The sequence below is a fragment of the Taeniopygia guttata genome, chromosome 1, assembly GCF_048771995.1.
Source record: "Taeniopygia guttata chromosome 1, bTaeGut7.mat, whole genome shotgun sequence".
Classification (NCBI taxonomy): Eukaryota; Metazoa; Chordata; class Aves; order Passeriformes; family Estrildidae; genus Taeniopygia; species Taeniopygia guttata.
The window spans coordinates 2,047,666-2,063,982 of NC_133024.1; positions in this window are offsets into that span (position 1 = coordinate 2,047,666).

Consider the following 16,317-nt stretch of genomic DNA (forward strand, 5'->3'; position numbering starts at 1 on the left):
CATACCATATATAGATGTTTCACAACACCTATGTTTCAGGTATAAATCTTACCTTGCACATAAAGAAGCTGTGATATAGGGATTATATGATTTTCTGAGGGAATTTCTGTCAGGTGCAGATAGTCATGCCTTCTATTATATTACTTTAACTACTAGACTGTGCTAAGTTAAAGATGATAATAGTCTACTGAGATTTAACTGGCTTTTTCAATTTTTTTTTCTTTTAACAAATAAGTGGAGGGTACGTTAATGGAGTTGTTGCCTAGGGCAGCTAGAACTGGAACAGGAATCAAAAGAGACTTTCAGAGTAAAGATAGAGGTGAAATGAAAATATTAAACCAAAAAACCTTAGATAATCATACAGTTTTTAAAATATTGGGAGAGTTGGGAAGAAGGGGAATGTGTTCTAAAAGGTCTCTATAGGCTCCATCATCCAGTGCTGGGTTATTGTCCTCACCTTGACCCTGTTGGGCAAAGCCAGGCACACTGGGTGGGACTTGCAAATACCTCTTGGGGTGTGACAATGGTTTTTTGGATCCATGAGGATCTGCATCTTCTCTCAGAGTTTTTCAAACTTGGGAATGTGACTGAGCTATAAAGATCTAACAAGCTGGACTGACGATCCTGAGAAGAAAGTACAAGGTATACAAAATACAAGGAACCAGCTGGCACAATCTTGTTTTAAAAAGTGCCTTCACTATGCATTCTCCCTCAGGTGATAATTTCAGAGTGTAGAATTATGATATCCTATAGTATTGCATCTGTAATTTTAGAGCAAATTGTGTTTTTATAGGAATGAAATACAATGTCTTTGACATACCCATCTTTCTTTGCCAGTTTTTGGCATCAGTTTAGATTTGGACGGGAGTGAAGTGATTAAAAGCAGCAAGTGGTCTAATCATCCTTCACTCAACCTTCTTAACACAATTCACTACTAAGACTACATTTGAAGATCATTTCATTATTTTTCAACACTGCTGAGAAGATGGCAGAAGCATAAGTTTGTCTGAAAGAACTAGAAGAGAGTAAAACACTGCCTGTAGCCTGAAAAAAACCCCGTTGTTTTAAAAGTATTTTTCGGTGTTTTCTCAATATATAGATTGAAAGGACTTTTAAAATTAGTGTCTCCAAAACAATGAAAATCTATATTATATGAATGATGGTACACTTTTATTAGCTACGCATTGTTCCTGTAATTAACTGAGAGCAACTAATCACACTGATACATCTTTTGAATAATTGACTGATTGAAATAATGATTAGCTTTCAAATATATTTGTCACTTAATTTGTAATTCACATAGGTAGAAATGTGCAGTAAAGTTGATGGCTGCTTGGAATCTGAAGTAAGAGAAAATCTTCTGTTCGTGTCCATGTCACACTGCTGTGATGAAACAGCTTTTTAAGTGCTCCTTTAGGGAGTTTGCACATTTGCCACTCTGTCATTAGTACACTCTATCTTCCCTCACAGGAGATTGACTAAGGTGTGGTCAGCATCCTAAAAGGGGGAAGATACTCCTCTGTTTATCTGGCATTTTATTCATATGCTCTCTGAATTCCCCTCTGGTAAAGGATGCCAAGTTAACAGCCTGAGAAACTAGAATTTGTGTTTGTCCAAAGACGATGGGAAAAACAGAAGTTATATGCTTTATTCTATAGTTGGCTTTAACCTTGAATATTTTGACAGAAGACTGCTAACTTTGCTAGAAAACAGAGTTCCAAGGCATAAAAAACACTTCACAAATTTTATCAAATAATTTTAGCCAGAAAAATTGAGAGAAATGCGGCCAAATGAAATATTGTTTACAATATTGCTTAACTATCAGAGTTTGCTTTTTCTTTTTGTCAAAATGGGGATTGACATTGACAAGAAGGGGATGAGAAAAAAAAAAAAAGCCTGGCATGAAAGGCATAGAAGCATGCTCATGTTCAGGTGAAATTAGGGTCCTCACCAGCACTGAGTGCTCATAAGCCTCAACATAACTAACCCAGAAAAACAACTCCTCCAGGAGCTGACTCAAATTTCAGGTGCCCCTGCAAAGGCATCTCTGCTCCCACTGATTGTTCAGTAGGCCCATGCAGACAGGCCAGCTAAATTAGACATGTCTCAGCTGTCTGAAATGCAATGGTGTGACCTCTAAAACCATGTCACTCTGCTTAAATTAATTACTGTAGGCTAATAGGCAAAAAAAAAAAAAAAAAAAAAAAAAAAAAAAAAAAAAGAGGGGGGCTGTCTCACTGAAATTGAAAAAGTATTCTATTCAACTCTTTTTTTTGTTGTTGTTGTTGTTTTTGGAAGGGAGGAAAAGTACTTACAGCATAGTCCTAGTATTCTATTGTGATTTTAGCATGCAAAACATATTTTTCCCCCACACATATCTAGGTTGACATCCCTGATTGTCTTACCAAAACCAAAACCAAAACCAAAACCAAAACCAAAACCAAAAGAGATGATGGCTGCAACATTTTCATCACCGTTGGCCTGCCATGGATATCTTCAGGCCATTAAACCTCATGGATGAAAAAATATTTTATTGTTCAAATCATGCAACATGGAACTTCACTACAGGGCCAACCACTGCCTGGTGGGGAAAGGATCTTGTCACAGATTTCAGATTTGCATTTGCAACTACAAAGTTAGAGACTACTCTTCGGTGGGAACAGAGGGAAAGGGAAAGTGGGATAAATATGGGGTTATTGTTAGTCTGAAGAGAAAACCAAGCATTAACCAGGAATAACTTAAGAGGTGGTTTCCTCATTTTGAGATATCACTCCAAATTCACAACAGAAACACTACTTGAGAAATGTCTTCCAAAGCTGGATGAAGAAAAAAGAGTTGACCTTGAAACAGTTTTCATATTTGCATGGAATGCTCAGATTTGGGCCTGCAGATGCACAGCTTGGCCAGATGTCAGGCTGGATGGTGTGAATGTTGGTTTGCTCTTCACAGGGCTCCTGATGAAGGCAAAAACCTACAACCCAAATCAGAGCCCTGATCATTGCTGGCTGGTGACATCTCTAACTACTCACCAACCCAGACAGGTCATATTGAGCTTAGGCTTTCTATGGTCTAGACTTTGTGTGTCATTTGGCACAACTCAAAGGAGGTGCAGTTTAGCCCTCACCCCTCTTGTGCATTTTGTCTGCCTTTGTAACACTGAAATAGCACAAACTCTCTCCAGCCCCTGGTTTGAGCAGTCTGACTAGGTGTGAATTCCGTTTTCAAAATAGAATATCCAACTTTAAAGGATCAGAGAAAAATAATAAAACCCCATCTGTCTAACCAGACACCAATCACTGTGTTATCTGAGTGCTTCACAAATAAAGCCTGTCACACAGAACATTTGTTGCCATTTATCTCAGGAATGGTGTTTGCATATCAGTCTTTATCTCAGGATTTTGCAAATTACCTAAAGGCATTTGAGTCAAGGCACAGAGAACAAGGTGAGTAATAATTGCAGTCATTCGGACCTCATGACACTTTTCACAACTGTCAAATAACAAAGTTAACTAATGAGATAGCCCACACCTTTGGAAAGATTCATAAAGAAAAAGGACTCTATCTTCTCTTCCTACACTAAGCATTCAGTTAACCACCAAAAGGCTCCAGCTGACCTTCACAGAAAGTCAATTCTGTTCATGTAAGAGTACCTAAAGCAAAAAAAATCCCAACCTGCCATGGAGACAGTGTGAAAACACATGAGAGAGTTAAGAGCATGGCTGTTGTTCTAACCCAAAGCAGGATTCAACAACAGACCATCCTCAGTCCTGTAACAACCCTGCACCCAGAGAAATCTAATTCCACTTTTTTCTCTACATTGAAAATGGAGATAACAGCATTTGTTTTACATCCTTTGACATTGTAAAGACTTTGCCTTTTAATTCCTTTCTGAAACTTAATAGAAGACACTTCTGAGTTTTAATTGATCAGGAGCACTTTTTTTCAGATAACAGGACAAAAATAATGCAAAAGCAATACGTGGCAGAAAAGGTTTCAAGTTTGGATTAAAACTATGTAATTTGGATTAGAAATCCTTAGGATGTAGACCACTGGGATGAGCCCTCCTGCAGGAGGTATTGCAGAAACACTTCCACTTCCAGGGTACATGCTGTACTACTGCAGAAAATTTCAGTCTTTGCTCAAACACTGACCTTTTTTTGTCTCACTCCAACTCAGTTGCACCCCAAGGGGCCAGAAGTCTAAGTGTTTTTTCCAGCAATTATACATGATTACATAGTGATGCAGAGTGCCATAAAATGAACGAGTGAAGACATTTGCAAAGAAGTGCTCTTATAATCCTTGTGATGGTGCACAGTGGAACATTTTATCCACACTCAATCTTCATATTTCCTAAATTTACATAATACATCATAGTTGTATTATAGGCAGTACAATCTATTGAAGTGTGCATTAATTAGCTTGGCTTTTCTTCTAAACAGAGGTCATATAATTAATTATTAAGCAGTCAAAGGAGTCAGAGAAGTCCTTTTTATCATGTTCTGCTCTGTAATCTTGATAGTGTAATATCTTCTGGGGAGGGTGCAAGGACCAGGCTTAGAGGAAGTCAATAGGCATATTACTATTCTCCAGAAGATGCCATCGAGGTAGCTCTGGCAGCTGTGAGCCAAGGTCTAAATTAAACAAGGCCTGTATCTTCAGGGACGCTGAAGGTGTCCCATCTATTCAAAAGGGACAAGCTTCTATGATATTGATGACACTTTATATGGCAATACTGTTGAGCTCTGCAAAGCAAGGACAAAGGATTGGAGGTATCATCATGCAAAGGAGATACATTACTTATCCTGTTGGCTTGGCTGCTCACTATCCTTCAGTAGGAAGGATAAGAAAGGAGAATAATTTACATTGCCTGACCAACCTCATATTAATTGCACAGCCACATTTTCTTGTTTGTGGCAAATGCAAGGTAATATTTTCCTGCTAATAAACTTCTATTCCATCATGACCAATGGAATCTTGTTTGTAATAATTCTCCAGATGCTTTAGAGGCATCCTCTCACTCCTCATGGTAAACTACCAGGGTTTGAGACTCTTTCTAGGGATTCTTCTACACCCCAAAGATACACACATCTCAATACATTAAGAAAAAAAAGTCCCACTACAGACACAAAATTTATGTTTTGTTCAGAAAATAAAAGAAACAAAAAAAAGGACAAATCAACAACTGCTTCCCAGTTTATGACTTGCTAAACATTTTGCTTCATACCCATAATCTGTTTACATGAATTGCTTTAGTGTAAAAGTCAGAAAGTTAATTGCTCAATTGCAGGAACCTTAGATAAAAGCTGGTTCAGTAACTATAATTCACTGCAGCCTACCAGAAGTCTGGAAATAAATAACTTTATACCAAAGTAATTCTGCTGCTCTCTGATGCTTCACAAGGAGCAGAAGAGTTTTGAACCAAAAAGAGCTTGTTTTACGGAAGATAATGTTCCTGATTGTAATTTATTCCAATCAAAGCTCCCAAGTAGCATAATTTCTGAGCTCTTTATTTCTCTGAGTGTCCATTTCAAGAACATCCTAAAGCTCACATCAGGGTTTTCAGAAGAAAGTGCCTGTGCTATCTGCTCCTCAGCCAGATTCAGCAGTGATACCCTTTAAATGCCACTACCTCACTCCTGGCAGTCTATGTTTTCCTACATTCCATAGAGTCCAGGAGCCTTTAAGATAATATCCAGAAGTGATTACATCATGTCTTTCCTTTTACTTCCCATAAAGTGAAATGTCATCTCTATAAACCTCTACTCCCTTTTAGGCCCTCTGGGCAGCATCTCACACACTTCCCTTCAGTTCAGGGGTCTGCAGAAGCAGTAACTCCCGACAGCCCCGTGCCCTTTGTCAGCTGCCACTGCCAAACTGGACAAGCTGCAGAATGCACCCCACAGGACCTGTATTGCTGCATGGGGCAGCATGGAGATTAGAGCCCAAGCCCAAGAAAGCTTTCTGCCCTCCCTGTTGCATGGTTAGGACCTTTTTTCTTCTCTGTCCAAGAGCCTTTCATGGGGACGTGCGGGACTGCTGACTGCACAGAGTGGTTTCCACCTTGAAGCACACACTTCTCACAAAGCAAAGGCCCAAGGGCTTCTCTGTACCTGCAAGAGCTGGCAGAAGGGCCTTGGATTACCACGTTACAAAGATGTCACTCATATCCTCTTTGCCTTTGTAGCATGTTTGAATGGATTTAGACAACTGAGTTGTCACCTTGAGCTGCTGCATTTTTGTCCCTTTACAAATCCCAGTCACCTCTGCCCTGGCATCAATGTGATGTGCAATAACTGTATTGCAGACCTTAAAAATAACAGTCTAGGGTTGTTCATGAATGCCTTTTATGGATATTGAACTCAGAAAATAGGTAACTCTCACTTGTACCTGGCCTTTCTCTGTGGCTTTGCTTTGACAGACACGTTTCTAACATCCTATTATCTTGTATGCTTGTACTACAGTAAGTAGGCATAACTGATTTACCTTTTCTGCAGCATTCACTGCTTTCTATACTACCATCCTGCCCCTTATTCCTCTTTTCTTCTGAACGAACAAAGACCTTTGTTTAAAAAACAAAGAACAAGATTACCACTGAAAACTACCATGAATCTTTCTTCCTTTCACTGCACAGCCTCCACCTACAAACCTTTCCTCAGCTATCTGCCTCCCATTTGAAGAAACCTTTCAAGCCTGGCTATTTTCCTTTCTCTCCCTCAACATCAGCTCTCAGGGAGCACAGAGCCAGATTTTCCAGCACCTTCATCTTCACAGCAGAATCCCACACCAGCGCTGTGGGTGGGATGGTTTGGTGGCCTTGGGCCAAGTGGGATCCACAAACAGCAAGCAGCATTGTAACATATCATTGTCCATTAAATGCTTTCATCTTTATAATGCACTTTGACAAGCAAAAACCCTGAAAAATGTCCCTACCAAGACACCAGCAAGGTCTGACAAACTGTATGTGCCCCACTCAAAATTGTCAACTATGAGGAGCCACCACTCACCTGCCAGTGAGACTCTCAGGATGCACATGATCCTTCCTTCTTGTGAAAAAAGATCTTTTTCTTGGACTTCTCCGAAGATGCAAAATTATCAAGCAGGAAGTGAAGAGGCTTAAGAGATAGAGAGGGTTATAATTATAAAATTAATACCATCACAGATGTCTCCAAGAGCAATTGTACTTAGGAAAAAAGTTACTCAAGGCACATATGAATCCTTGCTATCTCAAGAATATAATTTATTAGGTACCAACTGTCAATGACTACTGTCTGTTTGTTCTCAATTTTTATTTATTTCTTCTAACTCAGATAAATAAATCATGTTTTGACCCTAATGCCTGACTCAGTGTTCAGTACAAAAAGCAGGTTAGCAGCAGCAGTTTCCTCAGCTGGGAAGTACTCTCTCTATCTCACCCCTTTTGTAGCAGCTACAACTTGGTGTAGTGAAGATAAGAGAAATGCTATTCAGGAGTTCAAATGCTCCCAGTGAAACTAAAAATTAGTGCCGAAAACAGCCCCAAATTGAAGACCAGATGTCAAAAAGTCCCCTTCAAGCCATATGAGGGGGTAGAAAAGAAGCAGAGGAAATGAGAGATAAGTGGATGGCCTCGCCTTTCTGTGCTTTTTCACTGAATGATTCCAATAAACCTAAAGCTTTCTTTTTTTGTAAGTAAATAAAAAGTTACTTCAATGAAGGCCATCCCCTACAGCCACAGGATTCATTCCTTTAAAAAAAAAATTAAAAAGTTACATCTTCCTTTTGCTAGACTATAAAGGTAAAGTAAATTAAAGTTACAGGGATTAAGCCTGCTGTGACATCTAGGCATTCATTCATTCAACTCCTGGCTGAACTTCTGACGTGGTGCAGGGCATGAAATTCTGAACCCACATGGATTTCAGCATCAACCTCAAGCATTCAACTAAGGAAATGATATTTATGTCACTGCATCTCCTGAAGGGTGAACTACCTTCATGGGTTTAAGACTGGCTTAGTTAGTGATGGAAATCTGTCTACTCTAATGTTTCCCTCAGGTAAATGTGCCTTCTCTTAGTTCAGTGTAATTTCTTAGTCCCCTGTGTGTGTGTGTATGTGTGTGTATGCTTATACATAACTAAATACATGTTTATACGTAACAAAAGTAAATTGCACTCATACAGAAATAACATGTTGTCTGCCCTCACAGAAACTTAAAACCATTCTATTGGTTGAGAGAAAATGAGCAAGGAATCAATAGGGTACAACTTTGCACTTATGCAATCTTTTCTATTCTCAAACCTTCAAACTACGTCTTTATTGGCAATGCACTTTGAAATTTCTGAAATCCATTTATAGATGAGAAAAAATTCTTAAGGAGTTTTCTTCTTTTCAGTTGATCCACAGTACTGCACACAAAAAGAGAATATGCAGAAATATTTCTGTGAGAACGAGGAGAGGCTTCAGGCTGTGCACTCAAGAGAACCACAGCTGAAGCAGGTTTCGATTTGTCATTCTTTTCTGGCAGTGTGTTTGCTGTATCTTTATCATGGGAAAGTAATATGCAGAAAGATTCCTACAAACCCCCTTGTCCTAGGTGACTTGGAGATCACAAAATATTTTAAGATGCTTCTCAACACCAGATAGTAACTGTATTTCTTACAGTTTTGTAAGGCTATTTTGTGAAAGTATTCCTTCCACTAGTGGTGGTGGTGATAGTGGTTTTCTTTAATTGTGGTTAATATGATTACTCTTTATCTGAGGTTAGGGGAAAATAATTTTTAACCCTGTTGGTCTTTGGGGTTTTTTGTTTGTATTTTTGGATTTTTTTGGGAGTGTTTTTGTTTGCTTGGTTTAGTTTTGGGGGTTTATTTTTGGGGTTTTTTGGGTTTTTTTTTCTTTTTTTGGTAGGTAGGTTGGTTGGTTGGTTTTGGTTTTTTGGCTTTTTTTGGCAACTTCACCTAACCTCAATTTGAAAAGTACCCTTATGCTCTTATTTTAAAGAAATTATGATCATCATGTCAGGAATGTAATTTTCCTCTTTCCACAAATAAAATTCCCAAATTTCACCTCATTGTAACCCATTGCAAGAGAAGAAGAAAATCTCTCAGTTCATATGTGCAGGGAAAATTTAAGTAAAAGCCAAATGCCTGGCCTTGGCTCCCCTCATTGTGCCTGACAGGAGACAGGGCAGCAGTCAGGGATAGGGGAAGGGTTCAGGGAGAAGGAATGGATTGGACAAGAAGCCAGGAACAGAAAAACAAGAAAGAAATTCTCTGTGCTTTGTATTCTGGGTATCCGACTTCATACTCCGGAGCCTGATTTCCTGAACTGCTGAGAATTCCAGCTGCAACTGAGCTCAGTAGGACCTGAACTCTGCTTTAAACAGATAAAGCTGAGCACACTGGAAAAATCTGGCCATAGCACCTCAGACTGAAAAAAGAGAATTTTGTCTGTCAATCTGTAAAATAAGGCTAATAATATCTCTCATTCTCACAAGGGTCTTGTATAAATAAATGCATTCATTGCAAAGTGCTCAGATACCACATGAGGGATGAGCTCAATAGAAAAGCCCAGGAGGCAACTGAAAATTCTGCCTTCAGAGAAGGGTTTGAATAGTGTGCAGCAAATAAGGCTTGAGTCCTCTCATCTGGGTAATATGGAGTAAACAAGAGACTGAATAACTGCTGATTAAGTGAGCAGCAGCCATCCTGCATGATGAATGAGGTATGGTCCTTTGGAAAAAATCTATATGCAACTGTGTCATTAACAACTGTGCCATGATACATAGACACAGTGGAGTGGACATTTATCTCCTGATGATCATTGTAATTCTGACACTTCCTGATTTTTTGGTAAAGTGACTCTGCAATCTTAAAACTGTTCTTTTAACATAAGTTCTGCACACACCTGCATTTATGTTTATTTAAAATATTGTTGTTTAATACAGCTTCGAAATGGTCTATTTTTGGCATGCAGACTTATTCCAATAATTCAGATAAATCAAGGAATACTGTGACAGTTTACATTTTCTATTTGTTACATTAGCTCCTCCTGGCTTACACGAATCCTTCTAGCCTACCAGTGACTGAAAATTAGTTTCTTCTGGGGTTGAGTAGTTTCCATATTTAATCCATTGCATCAATAATTGCATTACCAATGTATGTGTTAAGTGTGTATCTGGCATAAAACAGGCAATCCTGTTACTTAGGGAAGCTGTATTCATGTCTGCATACACAGAAAAATCCTGGGTGATGTGTTTGTCATCAACACTTGTAATGAGAAAGGAAAATTGGGTTGCGAGTTGCTAGAAGGAGTTTAAATAAATTGCTTTATTGCTATAGAAAATTTCAAAAATAGGATGCTCTCTAAAGCAAGGTGCAGTACTGATCTCAGAAAGGAATTTTGCTTCTTTTAAGCTAAAATATTTTTTTTTTTTACTTCCATTTCATTTTGGTCAAGCAGCTGCATTTAAAATGTGTCCTACTATAGAAACAGAGTAATTTTTGGGTTACTTGCAGTCTGGCTAGGCTTAATATTAGCTCTTGCTTGAACGGGTACTGTACTATCCTTGTACAACTTTCTGTTAAAACACACCCCACTGCAGGGGATTCACCCATCAGTTCTTGGGGCAGCTGCTCGGTTTGCAGCAAGACTTTTTACCCATTCCTGCTCACAGCTGCCAAAAAGAAGCGGTGTTTGTTGTGCCTGACTCTTGGGAGCAAGGCAAACACACTGCCAAACCAGCAGGAGAGCACCCTGCTGCACCTGAGAGCCAGCAGCAGGCTCCACCACAACCCTTCCAGAAAGAACTCAAAAACCAACCCCTAGTGTCTGCTGCTGCTGCTAATTACCTCGTCATTAAAGCAAATGGGTTTCTACAACCAAAAACAAAAGCATGTTCACAAGAAGGTAAAATGTCTGAAGACACAATCTACAAGAAGGGCTTTAAAGTTCATACCCGGTCAAGCCTAGCATGCAGAAGAGCAGATGGTATGTCAGCACCAGAAACAGCAGCGATATTTTGGGATTAACCTGGCTTTTCTGTAGCCAACAATGTGCAGGAATTATCAGCTTTCAAGATTTTGTTTTCCTTCCTGCGCTTTAGTGTCACACAATTTCACAGAAGATGCATCTGACAGACAATGCTGCTGTTCCTCCTTTGGATTTTATACTGGAATGTTACTGGAAAATTCAAGGAAAAGCTGAAAATGCCTTAAGCTTTCCACACCATCCTTGTCATCAGACCAAGAACTTGTGCAGAAACATGGGGGAAGGAGCATTACATTGGTGGGGGAACAAGTATATGAATATTTTGCTGTCCCATGAGTTTTGTTGCTTGGGAGGTTTTAAGGATCGTGCCACACATTTGCTGTCAGGTTGAAGTCCTGCTGCTGAAGTGATCTCTGCTCTCTCTCTGCCACCTCCTGAGAGCTGCTGTCCCTGTATCTGAGGTGACTGGGTGGCTTTTGAGCCACCCCTTGACCATCATATTGTGCAGGGCTCTATGTTGCCATGAATCAAAGCAGGTTAAAATCCTGGTAGTTAAATGCATGGATTCAGGAGAAGCCCCACAGTCCATATTGCAGGGACAGACATTTCCCAGAAAAGGGCAAGGCAGAAGCTAGAGAGGGAAACTGCCTGCCACAGTTCAATCTGCTTCTGAATGCACATCAAAGTCTTCAGTGGCATATGATGGAAACATAAAAAAAAGATGAGGGACCTACACAGAATAATAAGATTCATATGATAACCCAAGACTAATATAACCTAACCTACAAGATCCCATCCCTCCCAAGAATTATGTCACTTTTCCAGTGACACGAATCACATAAGAAATCATTGCTTTTGTGAACAAGGAAATGTCATTTAAATCTAAGCATTTAGCCTGTTGAGGGGAGTTTCCTAGGGACTTGTAGAAATTAAAACCAGGTAAAAGCATTGAAGGATTTTGTTTTCATTAAAACTACAGTTGATACAGGATAGTATAAATATTAATTTCTAATTAAAAAAAAAAAAAGAAATTTAAACAACAAACAGGACACAAAACAAGGAAGTGAACCAACCCCAGATAACATCTTTACTCATTCCCTTGCCTTTTGTCTGGATCAAAGTGCAGAAAAGAAGAAATGTTTAAGCTAATAGGAGACAATTATAGCAGTCAAGCTTTTTCATACCTACCTTTCACTCCCTTCCCGATGTGTATTTGCCACCCAGACAATAGCAGGCAAGATATGCCATCCATTGTTTCATTAATGATAAAGGTGGGTGGAAAGGGGCTGCTGCTTGATCCTATGACAGAAAAATCCCCAGTCACTCCAGCGTGCTGGAAACCCCATGTCTGACAGCCTGTCTTGTGCCATCCCTTCCCAAAACCTCTCCCAGATGGGGGAAATGGGCTCCCACTAGGGCAGCACTGCAATCTGGACAGAGAGCGAGGCTCTCTCTGGGGTTTGTGGATGAGTTCCTAAAGCCAAATCCCCTCCTGCTGCCAGGCCCAAGCTGCTCTCCTCCATGCTGGTTTGAAGCATTCAGCATGAGACCATTCTCTCCCAGACATCATCCAGAGACACGAAAATACTTCCAACTCTGCAGTTCTTTGCACCATCCAGGATCCCCCGGGCTCCAGCTGAACAAAAGGGATGGGAACCTCCCAACTGGAGCTTGGGTGTGCTGCAAACACCACAGGGTTTGCTGTAATCTGTGATCATCACTGGCACACCAGTGCAAAGCCTGAGCCCTGGCAATCCTTTGGCCACATCCCACAGGCTTTGTGCCAGAGCTCACCCCTAGGTCAGGGTGGCTCCATGTGGTGGAAAAATCTCTCTTCTAACTCGTGCTTTTAAAGGAAGATGCAGTAGTCTTCTGTCTTCTGGTCTCAAGGCAGTTTATTGCAAGTTATCTAAAAGATTTTCTCCTTGAGCTTCTGTGGTTTGCTCACAGCTCAGGCAGAGGCACACACACACCCTGACATCCTCTCTGACTCCCGACTGCTTCTTCTCTCCCCCTCTGCCCAGGGCTGCTGCTGTCTTTATATGGTACATTACGTGTTACATGGTACAGTTTTTCCCCAGTGCCTATTACCTATATTAAATGGGGCTTTTCTATCTTTTATATGGTACATTACGTGTTACATGGTACAGTTTTTCCCCAGTGCCTATTACCTATATTAAATGGGGCTTTTCTATCTTTTATATGGTACATTACGTGTTACATGGTTACAGTTTTTCCCCAGTGCCTATTACCTATATTAAATGGTGCCTTTCTACTCTAAACCAATCTGTGAGTGCCAACATCACCAAGAACATGGAGGTAAGGAAGAAGAAAAGGGAGGACAGGGCAGGCCCAAATCTCTCCATCTTAAAACCTCTGACCCCCATGTACAAAACCAAAACCCCCCTGTACAGCACTCAAAAATTCTTCCCTCTACTTTGTGACTACTTCTACTATAATATCTAAACTTTTGTGACTTCTTGTTCTTCCTGCAAGGTTGGTATATCATTCCATGGTTCAAACCCAAAATCACAGCTGTTTCCAGCTGCCTGCCAGGGTCTCATATGCTTCTGACCTGGGCCTGGAACATCCAAAAATGTCTGAGGGACATTTTGAGTTCCAACAGCTTTGGAGGGCTGGGAACCACTGGCAGACAGCCCCATCCTCCGGTGCTGGGCACCCAACCAGCTGGGGAGCTGTGTGCTGAGAGCTGCCCACCTGCCAGGAGCAGCCCTGCATGGCTGAGCAGAGCTGATTGAGATATATGCCATGGGAAACCTCTTGGTATTGTAAGGAAAGGCAGCAAAAATCTGTACAATAATGAATAGATGGTATCAGCTTTGTTTCCTCAAGCTGTACATTCTCCTGCCCTATGAGCTGGAGGCAATGGAAAGTAATTGGTGACTGCTAGACAGAGATTTTTAGAAATGCATATAGCTTAGAAAAGCCTAAGTGCTATTGACATCTTACTCTAAAAACCCACAGCCTTTCTCCCCCTGCACTGTAGAGGATTCAGACAAGCAATCCTCTTATCAGATATATTAATTCTAAAATAAGAAACACATATAGCTGTATAATTTAATAGGGTTATTGGAATGGAAAATGGCACTTCTAGAAAATACATATCTTTGTTGTTGCCAGTCTGTAATACAAAACTGCATCTGGAACCCCTGTTTTGTGGCAATGTCTGAAAGGAAGTTTTATTTCTGCAATAATGAGAGACAAAGCCATGTAGTTTTGAAGCTGCTTCATATTTTGCATGCCCTGTGCAGAGGCTGCTTTTAGAAGGCACTTCACCTATACCAGATGCTGCCACAGAGCAACAGCATAATGGAAATTTTACATTCTCTGCCCCTTGCTGGACCTTTCTGGCTTCTCAGCACACAGTTCAGTAAGCAAAGACACAAACTAATAACAAAAGAGAAAATGCTTTTATTTATTTTCCCCTGATCTCTAAGGTGTCGGTGACGCTCAGAACATACTTCCCAAATGAATAATTTCAGTCTTTATGGCTCATTCAATTTCAGTTTGCACACTGCATTTTATCCAGCTCGGGCTCTGTCAGTATAATGCAGAAGATAGCCATTCAAGATACTGGGTTTCTATTCTCCATATATGTAACATTGGCCAGAATTCAAGCCCAGAGACATAACAGAGGCTTTTGTGCAGATATTTTTGTCTGATATTAGGAACTGCTACAATAAAGAGGGATGGAAGCCATCTGCAGAAAACACACACACACAGACAAAAGCAGTTTTACTGGTCAAGGAATCCAGGATCAATGCTTTGCTTCAGCTCTGGATATTATCAGAGCTATGCAGGAGCCAGAATTTCTGTCTCAGAGACAGTCCAGGATTTTGAATCTTCCCATATTAGATCAGAACAGAATGTTTATTTTCAGAATCATCCCTACACATGTTTCTAATTAAAATGTTGCTTTTTATTTTGACATTTGTCAGTTATAATTTTTCATTTGAGAGAAAAATTTGCAGTGAAAACCACTCTAAAATGGAGCCAAGAGGTTCCAGTCTGATCAGCTTGTCATTTCAAAACAGTAGAGAAATTATGTTTTACAGAAAGTGAGAAGGTGGCTTCATTACTTTCCATTTTGTTCAAAGTGAAATATCATTAGAATCAATATTTCCTGCAAAATGTCCCAGTTATAACAAGCTGATACTATGAAATATAAAGCCTCTTCCTCCAAATGTTTTTGACCGTATTTGCTAAGAAGTACTTTTCTACACAGGAGGAATTCAGACACCTGATATCCTTTCTGTGAGATTGTTCTTAATTCTGCCTCCCTCCACCTCATTTCTTATTAAAGCCTCAGGAGGAAGCAAACTAGAAACGCTGTAGGGGAGGGGGAAAAGAAGCAGCGGGAGAAGCAACAGCTGACACAAAAGAAGGAAATGCCTTATTAGGGACACCACTGAAGCTAGTGAGCTGTCTCTGGCATATTCCTCACCCCAATGAGCTGAGGTGGCAAGGGCTCTCATGGAGGCATCAGCTGAGCTGGAAAGCATGAGCTGAGCCAGTCTAAGCTGAGCTGAGCTTGTCATCTCATTCATGCAGGCTGTGTTCATGGGCTCTGGAGCCAGTCTGCCTGAGCCCTGAGCTTGGTTCAAATGAAATATTTAGCAGGAGAGCCAAGTGGATCATCCCTGCACCAGGCACAGGCTCTGGCATTTTGCTCATCCTTGTGCTCTGCCAGCAGTGGAGCAGAGGAACTGTGCTGATAACACATCCTGCAGGACAGGGGGGCCCTTCCCTGGCAAGAGACATCAGCAGAGCTTTGAGCTCAACAAGCTCAGCTGCCCTACAGTAATTCTGTATGGGATCAGTCCCTGCTCCTCTCTGCCCAGCATGCTGAAAGGGTCAGATGTTGAGAAAATGCTGCTTAAAACTGAAATGCAGGCTGAAGTCCTTATAAGAAGCATGGGAAAAATAGGCACTACAAAATGCCCTACAAAAAATACAGCATGCTGAAATGATCCACCTGTATATTTAGAAGCAGAAAACTAATATAGGAAAAAACTCAAAACATTGATTTTAGAAACTATTATTTACAGAATTATTTATGTCCTAGTCCACAATTCATGAAGATTCATGCAGAGCTTTCCTTCTGCCACTTTGTTACCCGGACATTCCAATGCCACTTTCCTGCTCTAGTCTGCACAGGACAAAGTCCAGCACTTCTTTCCTTGTCCATGGGGCAAGCTCAGCCTGCCTCTGTGTCCAGTCATACCTATCTGGATGGAAGCTTATGTCATGGCTGGATGGCAGTGAGTTTGTAGCTGCTCCCAGGCTTCTTTCCCCTTTCCCCATCCCTTTTCCTCACACTACTTGAGGTCT